The 20,169-nt window shown below is 34.5% G+C and overlaps 1 long non-coding RNA gene across 4 annotated transcripts in view; it reads right to left on the reverse strand.

Annotated features, from left to right (window-relative positions):
• LOC137627326 (uncharacterized) overlaps positions 1 to 20,169 on the reverse strand; it is a 700,057-nt gene that overhangs the window by 381,460 nt on the left and 298,428 nt on the right. The window contains exon 4 of one of the 4 annotated variants that reach the window (XR_011041146.1): positions 5,968 to 6,107. The exons of the other annotated variants lie outside the window; for them this stretch is intronic. This is a non-coding gene — a long non-coding RNA (uncharacterized lncRNA). The remainder of the gene's footprint in view (positions 1 to 5,967; positions 6,108 to 20,169) is intronic. 4 annotated transcript variants of the gene reach the window in all.

Genomic DNA, 20,169 nt, shown 5'->3' on the forward strand with positions numbered 1-20,169 from the left:
CAATGCATGTACTATACCAAATAATTATGTATGAATGAATAACTATATGTGTTAACCTTGGGAATTAAATGTCAATGACCTTGGAAGACAGAATGTGATAGGGATACCATTTACTTTAACCACTGTTACACGCGGTCTATGATCTTCTCCTGGTGTGAATTTATCCAGAAGCTGTAACGAAAGCTTTATCGCAACGATTTGTATGCAAAGGAGGAGGAATGAAGGCGAAAACCAGACAAAAAAAGAAGAAAAGCAGGATTATCGGTCTTTAAAAAGGAAAAAATTCAAACCCAGACGAATCTCCACGTCTCCCCCTCCGAATTGCGACCAATGACAACATGCATTTCATACATACCTTTCATTACGCTTTGGCTAATACGTAGTTGCTTTTTATGCAAAAGCGCAAAACTCAAAAGATAATAATCTCTCTCTTACTCTCCCTCCCTCTTTTCCACATGCTCGGGATAGCATGCCATGCCATCCCCATCCCTAAGGGGCGTTGGAGGCACCCGAAGGAGCCTCTGAAACAGCCATCAATAAGGTTCGCCAGTCGATGCATTGAAATGGGAAATATGACCCTAATGGATCATCCCTGCATTCATGTCAGACGAGCGAGATGAATCCGTAAGGATCGATTTTACCCTTGTTTCCAATGGGCCGTTGAGCTCAAGGGACCTCTTACCGACCGCGTATCTTCGGCCCAGAGGCGTCCTGGGCCACTTGCAAAGCGATCATTACTCGACCTAATTTCCATAAAGGGGCAGCTACTTCACATGGGACTATCCGATTCATTCTCATTAATTATTTAATTTCTCTGTAATTTACAAGTTAACTTTACTGACGTGTGATAATCCAGCTACTTTTTTTCGTTTTTATTTTTTATAGAGAGCTAGAAAGATCATACTTTAAATTCAGCGGATCATAATTGCATTGAAAGAGATAAAATGGGATAACTTACACGTAAAAAGGTATTTCTACCGGTGTTACTACTCTCTCTCTCTCTCTCTCTCTCTCTCTCTCTCTCTCTCTCTCTCTCTCTCTCTCTCTCTCTCTCTCTCTCCCTTTTAGCAACACAAAGGAATAAAATATATAACCGAAACACCAAGAAATAACGTTCAAACACAGTACTAGAACGAGAATATAAAAACATTATAGACAAGATTATAGGGTATTATATGTAATGGGTTTCATACCACCACCATACGTATTGTTATCCTATTTTTTTCCATCTCAATAAAAAATTAATATATATCGTTAAATTTGAATTCCAGGTGAACTTGCCACGCTACATGAATAATGTACTGCCATTAAACCAGTCCTGGGATATGTCTGAATGTGGATACCAAAACTTGATATAAATCACTGTTTATACATCTATCTGGTTTCATAAAAAATCATATAAGATATTTTAAAAAATACAAAATTTCTTATCACAAGAAAATCTGCGATATGCAACAATAATAGCGTTTTAGACCTATATATGCCGATCAATATAGCTGAGTGTATCTATCTTCTTATAGATAGTAGGTTGGACAGGGCACCAGCCATCCGTTGAGACACTACCGCAAGAGAGTTACGGTGTTCTTTGAATGGCCAGACAGTACTACATTGGATCCTTCTCTCTTGTTACTGTTTATTTTTTATTTGGCTACACACACATCGAATAATCTGGCCTATTCTTTACATATTCTCCTCTGTCCTCATACACCTGACAACACTAAAATTACCAAACAATTCTTCTTCACCCAAGGGGTTAACTACTGCACTGTAATTGTTCAGTTGCTACTTTCCTCTTGGTAAGGTGAGGGTAGAAGAGACTCTCTAGCTATGGTAAGCAGCTCTTCTAGGAGAAGGACACTCTAAAATCAAACCATTGTTCCCTAGTCTTGGGTAGTGTCATAGCCTCTGTACCATGGCCTTCCACTGTCTTGGGTTGGAGTTCTCTTGCTTGAGGGTACTCTTGGGCACAGTATTCTATCTTATTTCTCTTCCTCTTGTTTTGTTAAAGTTTTTATAGTTTGTATAGGAGGTATGTATTTTTATGTTACTGTTCTTGAAATATTTTATTTTTCCTTGTTTCCTTTCCTCACTGGGGTATTTCCCCTGTTGGAGTTGCTGGGCTTGTAGCATCCTGCTTTTCCAACTAGGGTTGTAGCTTAGCATAATAATAATAATAATAATAATAATAATAATAATAATAATAATAATAATAATAATAATAATAATAATAGGGTTACGGTTTTATAGGGCATATAACATGAAACAAGGTTGAATAAGTCAATTTTCTATGTGTATATTCTCCATAAAAGTTACATTTCTTTTCCTTCATGAAATTCAATCTTTTGTTGCTAGTCACTATGCCCGCAAGGTAAAAAAAAAAAATGATAAATTACCTGTCGTAAATTATTGTGCGTAATCGATGTATAAATTTTAGAGTTAAAATTTCACTGCTAGAATACATCACAATATCTTGGAAATCTTATAAAAAAAACGAGAAACTACAGACCTTGATAGCAAATTAAATCATATGGAGACTGCCCAATTACTTACAATTTTATTGAGATTGTTTTGTATCAAACAAAAAAAAAAAAAATCAGTATTGTGAAATGTATCTGTTCACAGGTATTAGGACTGACTGTAATGCCAGCTTGGGTCTTTTCGTGATATATCAAAACTATCAGTCGTGCTGTTCTTTTACCTGGAGACCTACAAACACGAAAAATAACCTATGGCCGACCTCGAAGCATTAGAAATTGTTGCCATATTATAAAAAGTCACAAGCTAGACCTTCGAAAGCTAAAAGCCCTAAGGTTTAGGGCTGTCGGACGAAAGCACCAATCAGAAAATCGCGACAACACACGAAGGCCAAAACATAGCCTTTTACCTCCGCCAACAAAGTTGCAAGGAGGTTAGGTTTTACCCCGTTTGTATGTGAACAGCTTCATGGCCACAATTTTAATCGTAGAGTAATGAAACTTGCATGGATTAACTGTTATGTAAAAAGCTGTAAATAATTTAATTTTGAATGACCAAGGTTAAAGGTCAAGGTTACGGTCAAGCAAAATGTCCAACTCACGTAATCAGTCGTAAGTTTGGAAATAGTTGTCACAAAGACTTCAAACTTGGCTCATACACGCCAATTAATACATGTTAAGGTCCAGCTAAAGGTCGAGAAATAAGCTGCCGCAGCGGAGGTCTGCTACAGTATACTAAGTGCCCCTCTAGTTATTCATGGGTCACACCTACCATTTACTTTGCACGATACATGAAATAAATTTCTTTTAGATTATGCAACGGTTATTGAGCGTACAACAAACATACATTATTCTCCTCTGGTAATTTCAAGCATGGGCACCGTGCTCTATCTTTTTTCATCTATCATTCGAAGGTTACTATAATGCCCTACCATGTGCATACAAATTGTCTGGGTCAGAAATATAACAGAAGGTATAAAAAAGAACTGAAGAGAAAAAAATTAGTATTTCTTCCTTAGCAAGAAATCAGATCAAACAGTCTTCTTCGAAATTAGGAGAGTTCCAATTTTCCGAATATCTAACGTTCTGTTGAAATCCAGGTAGTGTGTGCTTCTATGATGCGTTTTACAGAAATTCATCGGTTCCTTATTTGTTTATTCAATAGTCTAAGATATGATTTGTTTTATTAGGAAATACACGTTTACAAGCTTACAATTTATAACATATATATACATCATAGTATATTTACATGAATCATTTTTTATCTTAATATATTGCATTTACAATTGCAAATTTTACTATTTATCTATATATGTTTTAATTAAAAAATATATCGACTCGTGGATACTTTTTGATAGAAGTTTTCAATTCTATTTTATTTACATTAAACCTATTTATCATTCTACTTTTGATATATTCAAGCAATTTCAGGTCAGTACTTGAAAATCCCGAGTATCTTCCCATCCACATCCCTGCAATAAAATCTGCTATTACGACTATTGCTGCAGTCTCATCTTTCTTTGAATTTGCTTCAAATTCTAACTTTAAAAACCTTAACCCACTACTAGTTTTAAACTTACAGCATTTATTGAGCAAGTTACAAAACCAAAACCGCAAATTTTCTACAGGACAAAAATATACCATATGCATGTGAATATGGAAATGCATGAGTGAGTGGCTGAGCCAATTTTCTTTTATGAAAGTGAAGCGTAACTGTTGAGGGCGAATAATAACGAGATGGCATCAGCATGTTTGTATATGATTTGGTAATACACGCACAAAAAAAAAAGGCCAATAAGATTGGGACTATGCGATAATTCATTTCTACACTATCCGCTAATACTTATTCACCTAGTATTATTATACTGTAGAAAAGTAACTCCATCAAATCATAGAAAATTAAATCTAAAAAATTAAAGGGGTAAACTTATATGATTCGAATTCTATATGTATAATTCACAAGTGTCAAGAGGAAAACGCTGAATAGATGGTGTGGAAGAGGTAATAATAAACAAGACAAAGAGGTAAATGACTTAGAGTATGTAGAGTGGTTTGATATACTGCTGATGAACTTTTTGTGCCCCCCCCCCCCCCCCGTGAGGTAGCTTGACATGTGAAGGTTTTATACATTTACGGGTCCTCTGTGATTAAATTATGAATGTAATAGTTAATGGTGCGTTTTCTTTCGGAGATGGTTTATTGCTGTAGTATATATATATATATATATATATATATATATATATATATATATATATATATATATATATGTATATATATATATATATATATACATATATATATATATATATATATATATATACTGTATATATATATATATATATATATATATATATATATATATATATATATATATATATATATATATATATATATATATATGTACACAGCGTAATACGTGAAAATAATTTCAGATGGAGATAACCTTCAGGTTTTCACTCCATATTTTTTTCTTTGGGAAGAAGTTGCCGGCCTCATGGTTTTTTTTCGCCTTAGTTGAGGATACGATAGTAAATTAAGTTCTTGACACCTAATCCATTGCTTGCATCCACTGAGGAACAATGGACATTCTTAAGGGACGGGCCCAACTCGTCTACCCCCTTGGGATTGATCTCTGCTTAAAATCGATGGAGAGAGAGAGAGAGAGAGAGAGAGAGAGAGAGAGAGAGAGAGAGAGAGAGAGAGAGAGAGAGAGAGAGAGAGAGAGGGGGGGGGGGCATAACTTTAAGGATTTATCTTGAATTCTGTAATTCCAGTCTGGCATGATGGTCAGTATGTTCGTGCACGCGTAATTAAATAATCCTACCCACCAGCAACTATCTACAGTATATTGGTTATTAGTGGTCATTACACCATCAATGCTCAAAATGTCTGACTACAATGTTCATTTAAACTCTGAGTCGCAAGACACTAGGCTTTCATTACACACCATTACCTCTTTGATACCAGTGTCTAATGACGTCATTCAAAATGATTTCTAGTTGCCTTTCCGTCTAGGGTCATTCAATTCTATACATAATTTTCATTTCGAAGGTTCATGAAACGTTCTATTAGATACTAAATACATCCAATGAAAAATAATTTTCACAAAACAGCAGCCCAAAAAGACATCTTCGCATCGACAATGTGGTTCTTTTCATTTAATCGTATCCTATAACTTCAATGTGAATGTCACATAAGACTGATACGACTTCAAAAAATAATTACACATATGAAATAAATGATTGATTAATAAGAATGGCTGTCACAAAAACCGTCAAAATCCTTTCTCAAGGTTCTAGAATGGAACTTGACAATTTTGTAATAGTTACCCCAAGTTACATAAAAAAGAGAGGGAAAAAAACCATGATATTTGTAAATAACTTTTTACAGGTAGGTTTTTCATAACCTAAAAGGATACGAATGGTCACACCATCGACTACATTTTTTCCTTTTTTTTTTTTTCATTGCAATTTTTTTCAAATGTTATCCATACCTTTTTCGCTTAAGAGATGAAAGTCTGTCCACAGTATCTTTTCGTTATTTACTCCCCCACTTTAATCTGACGCAAGGTATATAAAACGGTATAAGCCATACAGTATATATGAATTTTGAGTAATCTCTGCAAACAGTCCCCTGAAAAAGTAAATGCAGCTATAAGAAACACCCATGATGGCCTGTTTAGTGTTTCAATTTTGCAGTTAATATTGAAATATGCGTTAGCTGTCTGCCATAAAACTTCCCCTACAACTATAAACAAATCCAGAAGGGAAATTTTATGAACATGCCAACCTGAAAAGCAAAATCAAGTTAGGGGAACTAGGATACCACATTTCCTGAATTCTGTATCATGATGAGTCACAGTGAAACATTTTCATCAGAAATAAGTGTAAACTGCAAAACAAAATTGCATCTCTCTCTCTCTCTCTCTCTCTCTCTCTCTCTCTCTCTCTCTCTCTCTCTCTACTACTTCACTACTCAACAGCAAGTCTAAAGAAGATAAAGTACGCGTAAGTCCTAAGTAGCAAATTTCTTTGTTCTTATAAATTCATAACTTATTGTAATCGAGTAAAAGAGAATAAAAAATAAATGAAAAGCTAGAGAGAAAAATTAGAAGACGAGAGAGTACCCGTCAATACTGAATATTTCACATACGTTAATCATTGATCATGATCCGCTGAAAAAAGGGGCCATGCACAACATACATTCAGCCACACGAAGACATATTTTCGTACGCAAACGTTTTTATAAAGGAATGTTCTTCATTTTACCTGCCATTCAGTTCAGGTTATGAAAAAAAAAAATAGTCGTAAAATGGTCGTAAAATAATACATTTTATAATGTTAAGAGTTTAAAAAACTGAAAATCATATATTTCAAATAGCAATCATAGAGCTCAATAAGTACTTTGTGTACAATTTCTACGGTGCACATTTTATATATCAATTAACCTTTTATTTGTCCCTGAACCTGTTTTAGATATATATCAATGTTATTGAAGTTTTCAGAGGAGAGTCAATCTAGCTCTTGAAAAATTCTTTCAATATTAAAAGTGCATTAAAATCTATTTTGAATTACAAAAGAGGACATACATTACTTGCACACTTATCAACACTGTCATTTCGCCATCCTAAAATTACGGGAGAACTTTAAGAGTTATTTACACATGGGCAGATGTAAATGACACAATCCGCTTGCGCTAGAGATATGATTTCAGCTTTTTATTATAGCTGATTTTACTTAGTATAAAGAAAATTATCTCAATTTAAAGTTTAAATTACTGAAAAAAAATCTTTTTACGGTTGATTTGGTGAGACCCTTTTCCCTATAGTCATTTACGTTCCAAGTCCCTAATTCGCTGCTTAGGTCATCTAGAGAGACAATAAGTTTAGAGAGAGACCGTCAGTACCTGCCCTCCTCGGTCCGGAACCGAACCCGGCTCTTCTCCTTAATGGGGAGAGTAATTTAACCACAGTATATATGTATGTATATTGCATATAAATTTACATACATATATACATATATATATATATATATATATATATATATATATATATATATATATATATATATATATATATATATATATATATATATATATATACAGTATACTGTATATATACACACACCTGTGTGTAACACATTTTCATAAATAGTCTGGTTTATAAGTTTCTACGGTACAGTACGATGTCCCAAGCGCAGTCTTCCTGCAACCATTTTTATAGCTTCCATCAGGATCAGGTTTGGATAAGGAAGGGCATTTACAAAGGCATCTCCATCGGCCTTTGCACATGAAAACCTGTTAATATAGGTGCCTCGAATTATAATATAATGACGAATTCTATCCTTTACTGAAACTCAGTCCCCGTTAACGCTTTTAAGACAAAACATAAATAAAACTTACAAGTAGCTCATAATCATCATCATCATCATCATCTCCTCCTACGCCTATTGACGCAAAGGGCCTCGGTTAGATTTCGCCCGTGGTCTCTATTTTGAATTTTTAAATCAATACTTCTCCATTCATCATCTCCTATTTCACGCGTCATAGTCCTCGGCCATGTAGACCTGGGTTTTCCAACTCTTCTAGTGCATTGTGGAGCCAAGTTGACAGTTTGGTGAACTAATCTCTCTTGAGGAAGTTGGGAGTGCGAGAGCATGCCCAAACCATTTCCATCTACCCCTCATCATGAGCTCAACAACACATAGCACTCGAGTAATCTCTCTTATAGTTTCATTTCTATTCCCGTCCTGCCATTTAACTCCCAATATTCTTCTGAGGGCTTTGTTCTCAAATCTACAGGATTTGTTGGATATTGTTTCGTAACACAAATTCATTTTGCATTAGTGTTTTGGAATGCTCTTGTAGCCTCTGATGTATTGATATCAAAATTATGGAATATTAGAAACCAAGAATTATGAGAACAAAAGACGACCTTTAACGACAAGACATTTTTTTGAGTCCAGTCAACCTTCAAACTAATCATATGTTTTTTTTTTTTTTTCTTCTTTGTGGATTGCCCGGCACTTTTTGCCGGACGGTGGCTCTAATGACAAAGTCTTAGCCCTTACATATGATACTGTCAACCGGTGATCGTACAATTAGGAGGAGTTTAAAAACAAACATCATTCTTTAATATTCATCTCTCCGTAATCAGTGTTTCTTTAAATCAAAGAACTAACATGCAAAATATGTAAAATACGTTATTGAAATAAATAATAGCAAAATGTCACGAAAGAAAAATTTATGACTAAAACGAAAAATAAACAAGATACAAATTACTAGAATCTAAGAAAAAAATGTCCATAAAATATATCAAGAAATAATGTTTCGCCTCCTGAAATCTTCCTTCCAGACTCCTTGAAGAGTCTCCCGAGTTTCTTGTTCATCCACATAACCCAGGGCGGTTCTCAGATCGTGCTAATTCGGTTGCTGGTTCTACCTGGCCTAACGATCAGGTTACTTGGGATTATATTAATCAGTCTTTCTGGATCACACTACCTGGCCGCCACCCTACTTTTGCTGGGACCTACTGCCTCCCTGCCCTCCACCCTTCCCCCTTCCCAACCCAGCAGTTCTTCCAATCTTTCTCTTCTTCTTCTTATCCTGGTGCTTCTCTTACCTAGTGGGTTTGCTACATACGTTTTCTTCCTTTTTTTTTCTTATAAAATTTGAGACAAAATTGAGCGTTTTGGTAACCTGAAAAAAACCTCAGTTTAGGAGACAAAAGATTAAAGAGTTTACAAGTTGAGTAAAACATGGTACAATTCAGCTCAAGAAAGAGTGTCTCGTGCGAGAAGTAAATTCTTACCATATCCTTTGCTCCAGTATATTCTTAAACAGTTAAACCACCTTTAGGTAAATGAGAATTTTAATAAATCTATCGATAGATAGATACTCATCATTATCATCAACACCATACGTTCAATACTCATCATTATCATCCTCATCATACGTTCAATACTCATCATCATCATCATCATCTCCTCCTACGCCAGTTGACGAAAAGGGCCTCGGTTCGATTACGCCAGTCTATAGAGATTTTAACTCAATACTTCTCCACGCATCATCTCCTACATCACGCTTCATGACCCTCAGCCATGTAGGCCTGGGTCGAATAATTCTTCTAGTGCCTTGTGGAGCCCAGTTAAAAGTTTGGTGAACTAATCTCTCTTGGGGAGAGCGAAGAGCATGTCCAAACAATCTCCATTTACCCCTCACTATGATCTCATCCACATATGGCACTCAAGTAATCTCTCATAGTTTCGTTTCTAATCCTGGCCTGCCATTTAACTCCCAATATTCTTCTTTGAGAGCTTTGCTCTCAAATCTACAAAATATGTTGGATTTTGTTTCATTGTCATACCACGAATCATGTCCATGCAGTAACACCGATCTCACTAAACTGATATATAGCCTGATTTTAATATATAATTTCAGCCGATTTGATTTCCAAATTTTACTTATCCTAGCCATTGTCTGATTTGCTTTTTTCAATCTTTCCTGAAACTCCTTTTCTAAAGATCCTGTATTAGAGATCATAGTTCCTAAATATTTGAATAATTAAACCTCATTAATCCTTTCTCCTTCCAATGATATTTCATATTCCATTGCATATTCCGTTCTCATCATCTCTGTCTTTCTTCTCTTCATCTCGAGACCAACCTCATGTGATATTTCATGAATTCTGGTAAGCAAGCTCTGCAAGACCGGTGGTGTTCTGCTAATAAGGACAGCGTCATAAGCATACTCTAGGTCAACTAATATCCTGTTACACATTCAGTCCATTCCTCAACTATTCTATGCATTACAAAATCCATGAAAAGGATAAACAACATAGTTGATAACACATTCCCTTGGAGTACGCCACTGTTCCCGGCATATTCATTTGATAGGACTCAATTAACATTAACATGAACAGACTTAATCAAATTTACATATCTAAGAAGAACTGCATAAAAACGATGGAGTCGCCATAAAATTGGCCGGTGCACACTATCAAAGGCTTTTTCATAGTCCACAAATGCCATCAAAAGTGGCTTTCTATATTCTATACATCGCTGTACCACATTTCCTAAATTGAAAATTCGGTCAGTACAACTTCTACCTTTTCTAATTCCTGCTTCATCTCCCAGTTTTTCGTCAATCTTTCTGTCTAGTCTCTTTAGAATGAGCATAAAATATATTTTCATGACAACTGACGTAGGTGTGATGCCTCTGTAATTATTGCAATCAGTCACGTGTCGTATTTTTATCATTTTCACCAACATGCCATATTTTACAAAATAATCTTGTAAGTATTCTGAGAGTCACTTCATTTTCCGCCAATATCATCTCAACAGTTATTCCATCGTATCCAGGGGCTTTTCATCTCTGTTTTTTTTTTTTTTTTAATGGTGACTTCGACTTCAAACTCACTTAATTCATTCATGGGCAAATCAAGATCCTTATCAGTTTCAGGTATATCAATCAAATTATTCCCTTCATATCTCCTATTCATGACCTCACTAAAGTGTTCCAACCAACGCTGCCTTTCTTCACATCCGTTGTTATAACACATCCATCTCTCTTTTTTGATGGGTATATGTTTCTTCTTTGCCTCTGTAGAGATTTCGTTCAAAACACAAATAAATAAAATCACATATGTCACGGAGCAAATCAAGATTATACAATTTCATAAGTTAATAATATTTCATATGAGTAGATTTAGAGTTTTTGAACAGGGATGCATTTCGGTCTCGTTACCTTTTTTAAAGTTATTTAAACTAAGGGAGCTTTTTCAACCACTCAGGTGCACCCTGGTTTTGTATACAAACACAAAAATAATCACACAACTTGCAAGAATGGTTACTACATAAAAAAATTCATGTATATCTCAATGGTAGTATTCAAATACGAAAACCTGTTATCAAAGAAGCGTGGGAAACTTAATAAAATAATTTCATAATTAACATGATATAGCAACTATAGAGGAAAACTAATTGGATAAGCGTCTACTATGGAGTTCAGTCATTATGCAATTACTGACTTACCCACCCAAATTTCTCAATCGGGAAGAAACTTTAAAAACTAGACAAAATCACCGTAAGCTTTGCCAAAATCAAGTAATTTATCTGTGCTATACAGGTAATGAATTCCATTAATAACACTGTAGAAGCAACCTTATATACTAATAAAGGTAACACCATCTGATCCAAGTTAGACAAAGAGTGTCGGTTGCCTGCTAAGAGGGCAATAACAAGTTAAGAAAACGGGAGAAGAGTAAAAAGTAAAATATTTGTTCTCTATAAAATTATATTTCCTTTGAAATTACATGTGGAATGTAAAGGTCACCTTTAACGTTAAAATCCATATCAGTCGAATATCAACATTAAAAGTAATACATAGTAGTATTAACTTTAGAGAAGCAAGTTTCATAAGTACACAAATACAAGTATTCAAAGGATAATTGAATATAAATAACATTTTTTTTTTTAATATATCAATACTTCCATGTCCATGGGGTTTTGAAGTAAGATACTTGCACTTTCATTGATTCACACGTATACTTATTGATGATATTCTAGACTAGAAAATTATATTTACCGCTACCAAATAACTATCTAAGTCATCTTATAATGGAAATAAAGATTCCCCAATGATCATTAAAATCTCATTACTTAATTAAAAAGTTCAGATGTATATGTATGTATGTATGTATGTATATATATATATATATATATATATATATATATATATATATATATATACATATATATATATATATTTGTAAATAAGTATGTACTTATGTAAATGACATTAAAAGTTATACAATACTTTTAACAAAGTATTAGTGGGCAAGAAACTCCAGTAACAAGCATGTGTAAATGTAAATATGTACGCTGACCCCCAAAAAGTTCACATAATGGCATTTTATAAATAAAGGTATCATAATTCAAACTATGCTACCTTAACAACATTAATTACCTAATACTCAACAAAAGCATTAACGGCGTACACAATAAAAGAACGTAGGCGTTGACTAGTACTGTATAGTAATTATCCAAAGAACAATATGTTTTTCAAGGTTCACTGGTCAACCCTCTGGGTTTATATTGAAGGCATGTAAATTAGATGCATGAAAAAAGGTATGTTAGAAAGTCAATTTACTGGGGAGGTATAATGAGCAAGGTTCATTTGCATAAGAAGAAAATAGCAGTAATGTGTTCACGTGAAAGAAAAAATTAATAATAAAATTAATTCAAATTCATTGCAAGAAAGATAAAGTAACAACCCCAAGGTGGACCAAGCTTATTATTGGACAAGGTTGAATTAACAGCCAATAAAGGGCTTATAAAAATTACGAACCGTGCAACAGAGCTTGATTTTCAAAATTCGTCATAACTTTAGAATTTCATCCAGGAGTAAAATTTTAAAACATATCCTATGGTATGACTCCTAACTGATATGATTCATCCTTTAAAAACATTCGTTGGCTAGTCATTATTCCAATTGCCATGATGGCAGACAGCTAATAGGAAAGACTTTCACTTATCTCTTTACCACGCATTCTTTATTGAATGGGAATTTATCAGAGGGAAATCTTGAATAGTCACTGATAAGATCAATCTTTGTTCAAATAAGGATAAAACACATTAGCAGCAAGCTACTATAACACCGCTCCACAAATCTACACGGAAGGCTCTTCAAGTTCCCATCTACTTCCTTTTGTACACTGTCTCTTGCCCTTATCCTACGCACACTTTTCAATAACTCTTCTGTTGAATTTCTCATTATCCATTCTTCTACTATTCTAAATATATCAGAATTATAAATTCATTCTACAAACTTATCCAACCCTATCTTCAAGCAGCCATATAATTGAAACTCTGACCTACTTATTTACCACGTCAAAAACACGAATTAGCTAAACAATCTCTCCCTACACCGTCACTTTAGCTACCATAAACTTACCCTTTCCAAAAGTTTTTTTATGGATCGTACGTACACGTTCTTTGTCTTAACCTTTTTGTGATTTACCTCTTTTCACACGCTTTTCTTTTAGTATCAAATGCATATTTTCATCCAATATCCTTACTTTACCTGACTTTCATAGGCATACATTGCTAATATTTACTTTCAATTTTACCCCTCTTGTAAACATTTTCATCAACCTCTATAGATTAATCTGACCTTTTCCTTTTTCTTTCTTAATTCTCATATTTCTACGAGCTTTTTGTTAAATAAGTTGGCCTAGCTTCTAACTTTTCCATTTCAATAAAGTCTCCATAATCAATAATTAAACCCGAATCCTGTTTAATAATATACCTCATATCGTTGTATTAAAGTTTAAATTCTTCGTTACATTTCCTATTCCTATTTTCAAAGTATTTCATTGAGAACTACATCCACAAAGATTGGGCATCAAAGAAGTGACGGATTCAGGGTATGGCTCATAAAAGATGACGATGAAAAGTACATTTTATGATGGATTACCTTTACCACCTTCTTTCACGTTTCAAATTTGTTCCTGAAGTTTCATAAATTTTCTGCAAGCATCTATAGCTTTGCATGGAATTCACTGCCTAAGCCAGCAAGAGGTATTGCAGCCTGGACTGTTGACATACTATAGAGCCAGACCTTATTAGGATTAAAGGCATATCTATTTATTTATATTTACATATATATATATATATATATATATATATATATATATATATATATATATATATATATATATATACATTCATACGCAGTTTCAAATTCTAGTTTATAATGAAAATCGGCTACAGATACCTTGGGCTACAATAAAAAAGAAATAGAAATTATTTCTTACTTAATATCTAAACTCAAAATCTCTCCGATTCTTATCCATTCCTCAACATTCTATCCATGTCCTTTCAGAAACAGTAATCCCTCCGAGTCCTCCAGAGACCCCTGTTCTCTCTAATCCAGCACACAACCCCTAGTTTCCAACAGAAGGACGCGGGTAAAAGTTGTCTTTTAACGAAGGCCAACTTTTTCTCCATCTTCAATTCGAAGTAGCCTTTAGCCATGGCGCCCCCTCTCCGCAAGGTCTCGGACAAAAAGTGGGGACAGGATATGCGCCTCTCTATACCGCTCGTCACGTTGGACCTCTTTTAACACCGTAATAACATGTAGAACAGTCGAAGGCAGCCGGGGACGGCGGGTACTATCAGGAGACCTCGATAAAGGAGACGAGATTGGGGAGAAGGAGATACCAATGCCCAAAGGATTCAAGCTAGGGATCCGGAGGTCACCTTCGGTTTTAAATTTGGGAGAGCATATTTCGGGCTATCTTTATTTCCTCGGGGTATCTTCCTTCAGGGCTCTACTGATGGCCTGTTTTGGAGGTCTCATATTTTTTATATCTACGCAAGAATTTAATCTTTTTTTTTTTTTTCGTTGAAATGCGGATTCATGTATTCTATTATATCTTACGTGATATTCAATCAGTGTAAAATATGATATTCATTTTACAGAAGGGAATAAATCTGAAAGAATAACTAATTGATAATTGAAACACAAGATATCAATTTTATCTCAACCCCGATATATAAAAGTAAATCTTTATTCTAAGGGATCATTAAAGAGGTCTCTCTCTCTCTCTCTCTCTCTCTCTCTCTCTCTCTCTCTCTCTCTCTCTCTCTCTCTCTCATGTTAGGCATAAATAACACCATTTCTCAGATCTTTCGTACATACATTAAAATGATAAAAGTTTCCAAGGGAATTTTTATAACATCAAAGGCATACATGAGAAGTCAATACCTAACTTTAAACTGATGATCTATTGTTCCGACATGCATGGGTAAAAGAATCATTAGCTAGTACTAATAATTAATAATAATTAGTAACATAATGAGAATACAAGACTCATCATATTTTTAAAGGAAACAGCTATTTACCTATGGACAATACATTTTAACCACTCAAATGCAAATTGAATGTTAACTTCAGCAATACCTCAGGTTACCAAATCAGATGATGATTGCAATAAACTAAATCAAATTGTAAAATGATAAGAGATAATTTAGTTTACGAGTTAAACACGAGCAATCTGACACACATATAAAGGGGAGAGAGAGAGAGAGAGAGAGAGAGAGAGAGAGAGAGAGAGAGAGAGAGAGAGAGAGAGAGAGAGAGAGAGAGAGAGAGAGAGAGAGAAACTATTTGAAGTCCTCAAAACCTGCAAGGACTGACTACGAAATGTTTTTTTTTTTTAAATATGCAGATTATTACACATCTAAATCTAAAGGAATAATTTACATGATTAATTTGACTAGTGAGGTTGGCGACTAATTACTAAGCTGATGCAAAAACAAATGCTCATGCTGTATTCTAGTTACAATGGATCCAGCAACAATTGGTATATCTTGAAAGGATTGCTCTGAAAATGAAGTTGAATTAATAATAAACCCTAATATTACTCACATTATTTATGGGTTGTGATAAGGATGACATGGTGATTCACGCCTGGGTAGTCAGTATTTCTTGTAAAGAAATTTAAAAAGGAATAAATTAATGTTCAGAGATGGTAAGTAATTTCTGCTTAGATTGCGTAGTTTAAAGAAAATCAAACAATTATTAATTGATTTCTAATGTTTCTCTACAAGAGTTCCTGACTGCCCACCTGGTAATAGACGTGGATAAAATGTTGAGGAAGGAATAAGGAAAGAGGAGATATTTAGAATTGATAGTAAATATGTCCCGGATATGACATTTTTCTTTTACATAAAACTACGCAGGTAAAATGATATATTACAATATAATACACCAAAAATTATCTGGATAAACTTTAAACTCTACCAGATATTCTAGACTCTACGAAGCCTGTATGTCTTAGACAGTTTGCATAAAACTATGCAGGTAAATTGATATATAACAATATCCTAGAAAAAAAAATGGATTGCATTTCAAACTTGACAAAATATTCTAGGTTTTACGATGCTTTTATCCTAAAATCTATTTAATATATTTTCATTGCAAATTTTACACTAATAATTGCAATTCTAAATATGTAACAATTGCACATTAATTTTCTAAAAATAAACGAAAACTACTGCGCAACCAATAACAAAAACTATTATCAGCCATACGAAGTGTTTCCCACGTCACAAAATTTTTCAGAATTTGAACCAAATATAACAAAAACTATGGTAGTAGATCAAGGCCAGAAATGAAACGCAATCTAATATCTAACTACCATTAATATTAAAAAATATTCGCGATCTACGAAGAACGGTAATTAAATATTCAGCTATTTCAAATGAAGAAATTTAAACATATTGGTGTATAATATAAAACAAGAGGAAAGCGGGGAAAAAAGGAAGAAAGACGAAAGAGCCGGCAGAGAGGGCAATGGATAGCCCTTCGAGTAGACGATGGTCAGTTGGGTACAGCAAACCCTGTTCGTGATACGTCCCCACAGGGGCGGAAGCAAGGGCGTTTCACATGGCCTCGCACCGTCGGCAGGACCTGGCCCTTGCACGATGAATAATAAGTGGGTGGCATTGGAATGTGGTGCCCCTACGAATAAGCATTTTGGGGGAAAAAATATAGATCTTATATTTCAAATTTCCCGGCTTCGAGAGGTTAATGAATCTTTTTTACTTTCATTGGAATAGTAATCAACATAGTTTTTTACTGCGGGATGTACTGATAACAATAAAATCTAAAGAAAAAAAAATGTATATATATCAACAAAATGCTATATTTTTTAAAAATAAAATATGAACTCTAGCAAATAAAAAAATAAATAAAAGTAAGACACCATAAGTAATAATTCGTTTTTTTCCTTATCACGTTTTAAAGATGATCGGACATATTACCAAGAAATATCTCTATAAAATAGAATAAGATAACAAATTCCTAAATGATTTTAGTCTCCAGTATTACACTCTGCAAGATAAAGTTATTTTAGCAAATTGTTGATAAAAAATTACCTAAGATGTATACTTTTCAATCTTCGCTTGAATAATAGAAAAAAGACACTTGCTAAATATCCCGGAATTTTCTCTTTAAATAAATATCCCTTTTAAACCATAGTGTTTTCCATCGTGCTAGTTTGAGCTCCTGACACATAAGAGCAAAATGGCGTAACGTCAATCTTCTTTTTATCTCGTATGCCAAAAGTGGGAAAAAAATATATTTCCTAGTCACATTATATATATATATATATATATATATATATATATATATATATATATATATATATATATATATATATATATATATATATATATACATATATATATACACACACACACAACAAATGCAGCCGTTTTTAGTCCACTGCAGGAAAAAGGCCTCAGACAAGTTAATTCATGTTCAGGTTTAGGCCAGTTTTCATTACATTACCTTGCTAGCCAGTGCGGATTGGTGATGGTGGGATATTTTCGTCTCATCGCTTACAGCTAACCAACCAAGTATGGGTGGCTCTGGCTAATACAGCTTTGCTGATTATGGAGAGAGAGAGAGAGAGAGAGAGAGAGAGAGAGAGAGAGAGAGAGAGAGAGAGAGAGAGAGAGAGAGAGAGAGAGCCGGGAAACCCTTAACCAATGAGACCAATTTTTAAATAAGCATAGCAGCCAAAGGCATTAGATGGTCACTTCCATGGCCCTAAGTAATCTAAAATAGAGAGATTTCCATTGAAATCTTGTACAACACAACAATTCCCACGAAGACATGTCTATCAAGGAAAGACTCTCCTTTTCTTTTCTTTTTTTCTTTTTTTTATTGTTTCACACTGCCGAAGTCATCTGTACCTGGCCATTATTCGGTGTCCTTTTTCCCTACCTGTGAATCCGTTACTTCCGCTTCACCTACGAATCACACGAGGTGAAAAACTGAATTTGTTGTAATACATCTTAATTTTAACATATAACCTTAGTCTTGAATGGTCATTGCGTGCCGGGACAAATGCTTTCAGCAATTCAATATATATAAACATGTTTTCTAATGATGATTAACGTAAAGTAACCACCGTAACTTTGTTATATCTTTTTTATCAACACCGATTACCAACTGGATAATCTTAGCTACCAATTAATGGGCCTGACATAGACAAATTCTTCTGATTCATTAAAGATTCCTCAAGAACTAGGAACATTATCTAAGACGGTTATTTCGCTTGTTACTATATTAAAGGTAACACTTCAATTTGACTGCAATAGTTTAAAGAAGCGTTCGTTGTTAATCAGGTTAGGTAAAGTTGCTTGGTGTTAGGCGGCTTCTTTCTTCTGCAAAAAATACTTGAAATTTAATTTTTGCTATATGCCAAGAAACTTAGTGACTCTAGCAATTGCATAAAAGTTTAAAATGCCTGAAATCAGGTGATACTGTGTTGAGTAAATGTTCTAATTTATAGTTTACAGTCAGCATCATACTCAGTCAGATGTCTTAAAATCATCCACAAAAAATAGACCGACTACATATGAATAAACATATTTCAAGTTCCATCTGTGGTCAGTATCTGAGCAGCTTGGAATTCTTACTCTCCTGTCGCGTTCCGTTCGGCACCATCAGAGCAAGAAAAACGAGACCCATACACACGAAAGGTAACAACCTCTGTTCTCTGGTAACCCAGGAAAAAATTCTACCTTGCAATCAATATTGCAAGATGAATGCCTTGAAGTTACCTCCTTTATAATCCCCCTCCATGACAAAGAAATATGCCACCATTCGAGTAGTTACCCATCCTACTATTCATAAAAAAAGTTACAAGGAAGAGGATGGGATGCATAGGTCAAATGCGCAAAGCATGCAAATAATAAAGTTTTTACTTATTTAAAACCTATTGGGAAATTTGGTAGAGAGCACTAACAGAATAGATAAGAATATTTTGTTCGCATAAGTTCTCTGATGCACGTTACATAAAGGTTTGTAGACAGGATAAACAATATTTTGGAGAGGGCACACCGACAGAAAAATTCAAAGGGGCCGTTCTCCTTAACCAGTGAAGCATCGACCACATGTTAACTAAGGCAAATCACTATCAAAGGAAGGATCGGGGAAAAGAATTTGACAACAAAAAATAAATAAAACAAAAAAAACTTTAAAAACCTAGCTTTTCTATCACTGCCAAGTTTAAGAACAAGAATCCCAAAGGCTGCAAAAAGCATCGCTAAAAAAATAAGGCAATGTTCTTAAGGAAATATCTAGACGACGAAGGTATACGAAACCAACCCTTACGACCCGGCTGCTACTGCAGACACATCTTCTGCCCTGGGGACCTTGATACCGGGGCTTGTCATTACAGATCCTCATTATCATAACCGAAGGGCGAGATATCAAAGTGTTAGGTCCTGGGAATTTGGAACATGGTCGGACCTGGCCAAAGCTCTAGGCATTGCAGAAGGCAGAAGAAGCGCATGCAAGGCTCCGTCTTTGACCATTCCTTCCTTTTTTATCTTTTTTTTTTTCTTATATCCCTCGTCTTCAGTTCTCTACTATCTAATGGGATGGTTGCACTGTTCGTTCTTTGTTCCCCAAAATCTGATTCCGTTTTGTTTTTCTTTTGTTTTATATTACACAATATCCCTCAAACACTTCCTTGTCTTTTCCGCATTTCCGGAACAATCAAAACAGGTCCCTTTTAAAACGCCGGTTCGTCATCACGCTAAAATTGACAAGAGCTTCCTTTGGGCAACCATGCACGTCTCCGATCTCTTAAATTTAAAAAACAAAATGCGCAACATCA

Source organism: Palaemon carinicauda, chromosome 2, assembly GCF_036898095.1.
Source record: "Palaemon carinicauda isolate YSFRI2023 chromosome 2, ASM3689809v2, whole genome shotgun sequence".
In the NCBI taxonomy this organism is placed as follows: Eukaryota; Metazoa; Arthropoda; class Malacostraca; order Decapoda; family Palaemonidae; genus Palaemon; species Palaemon carinicauda.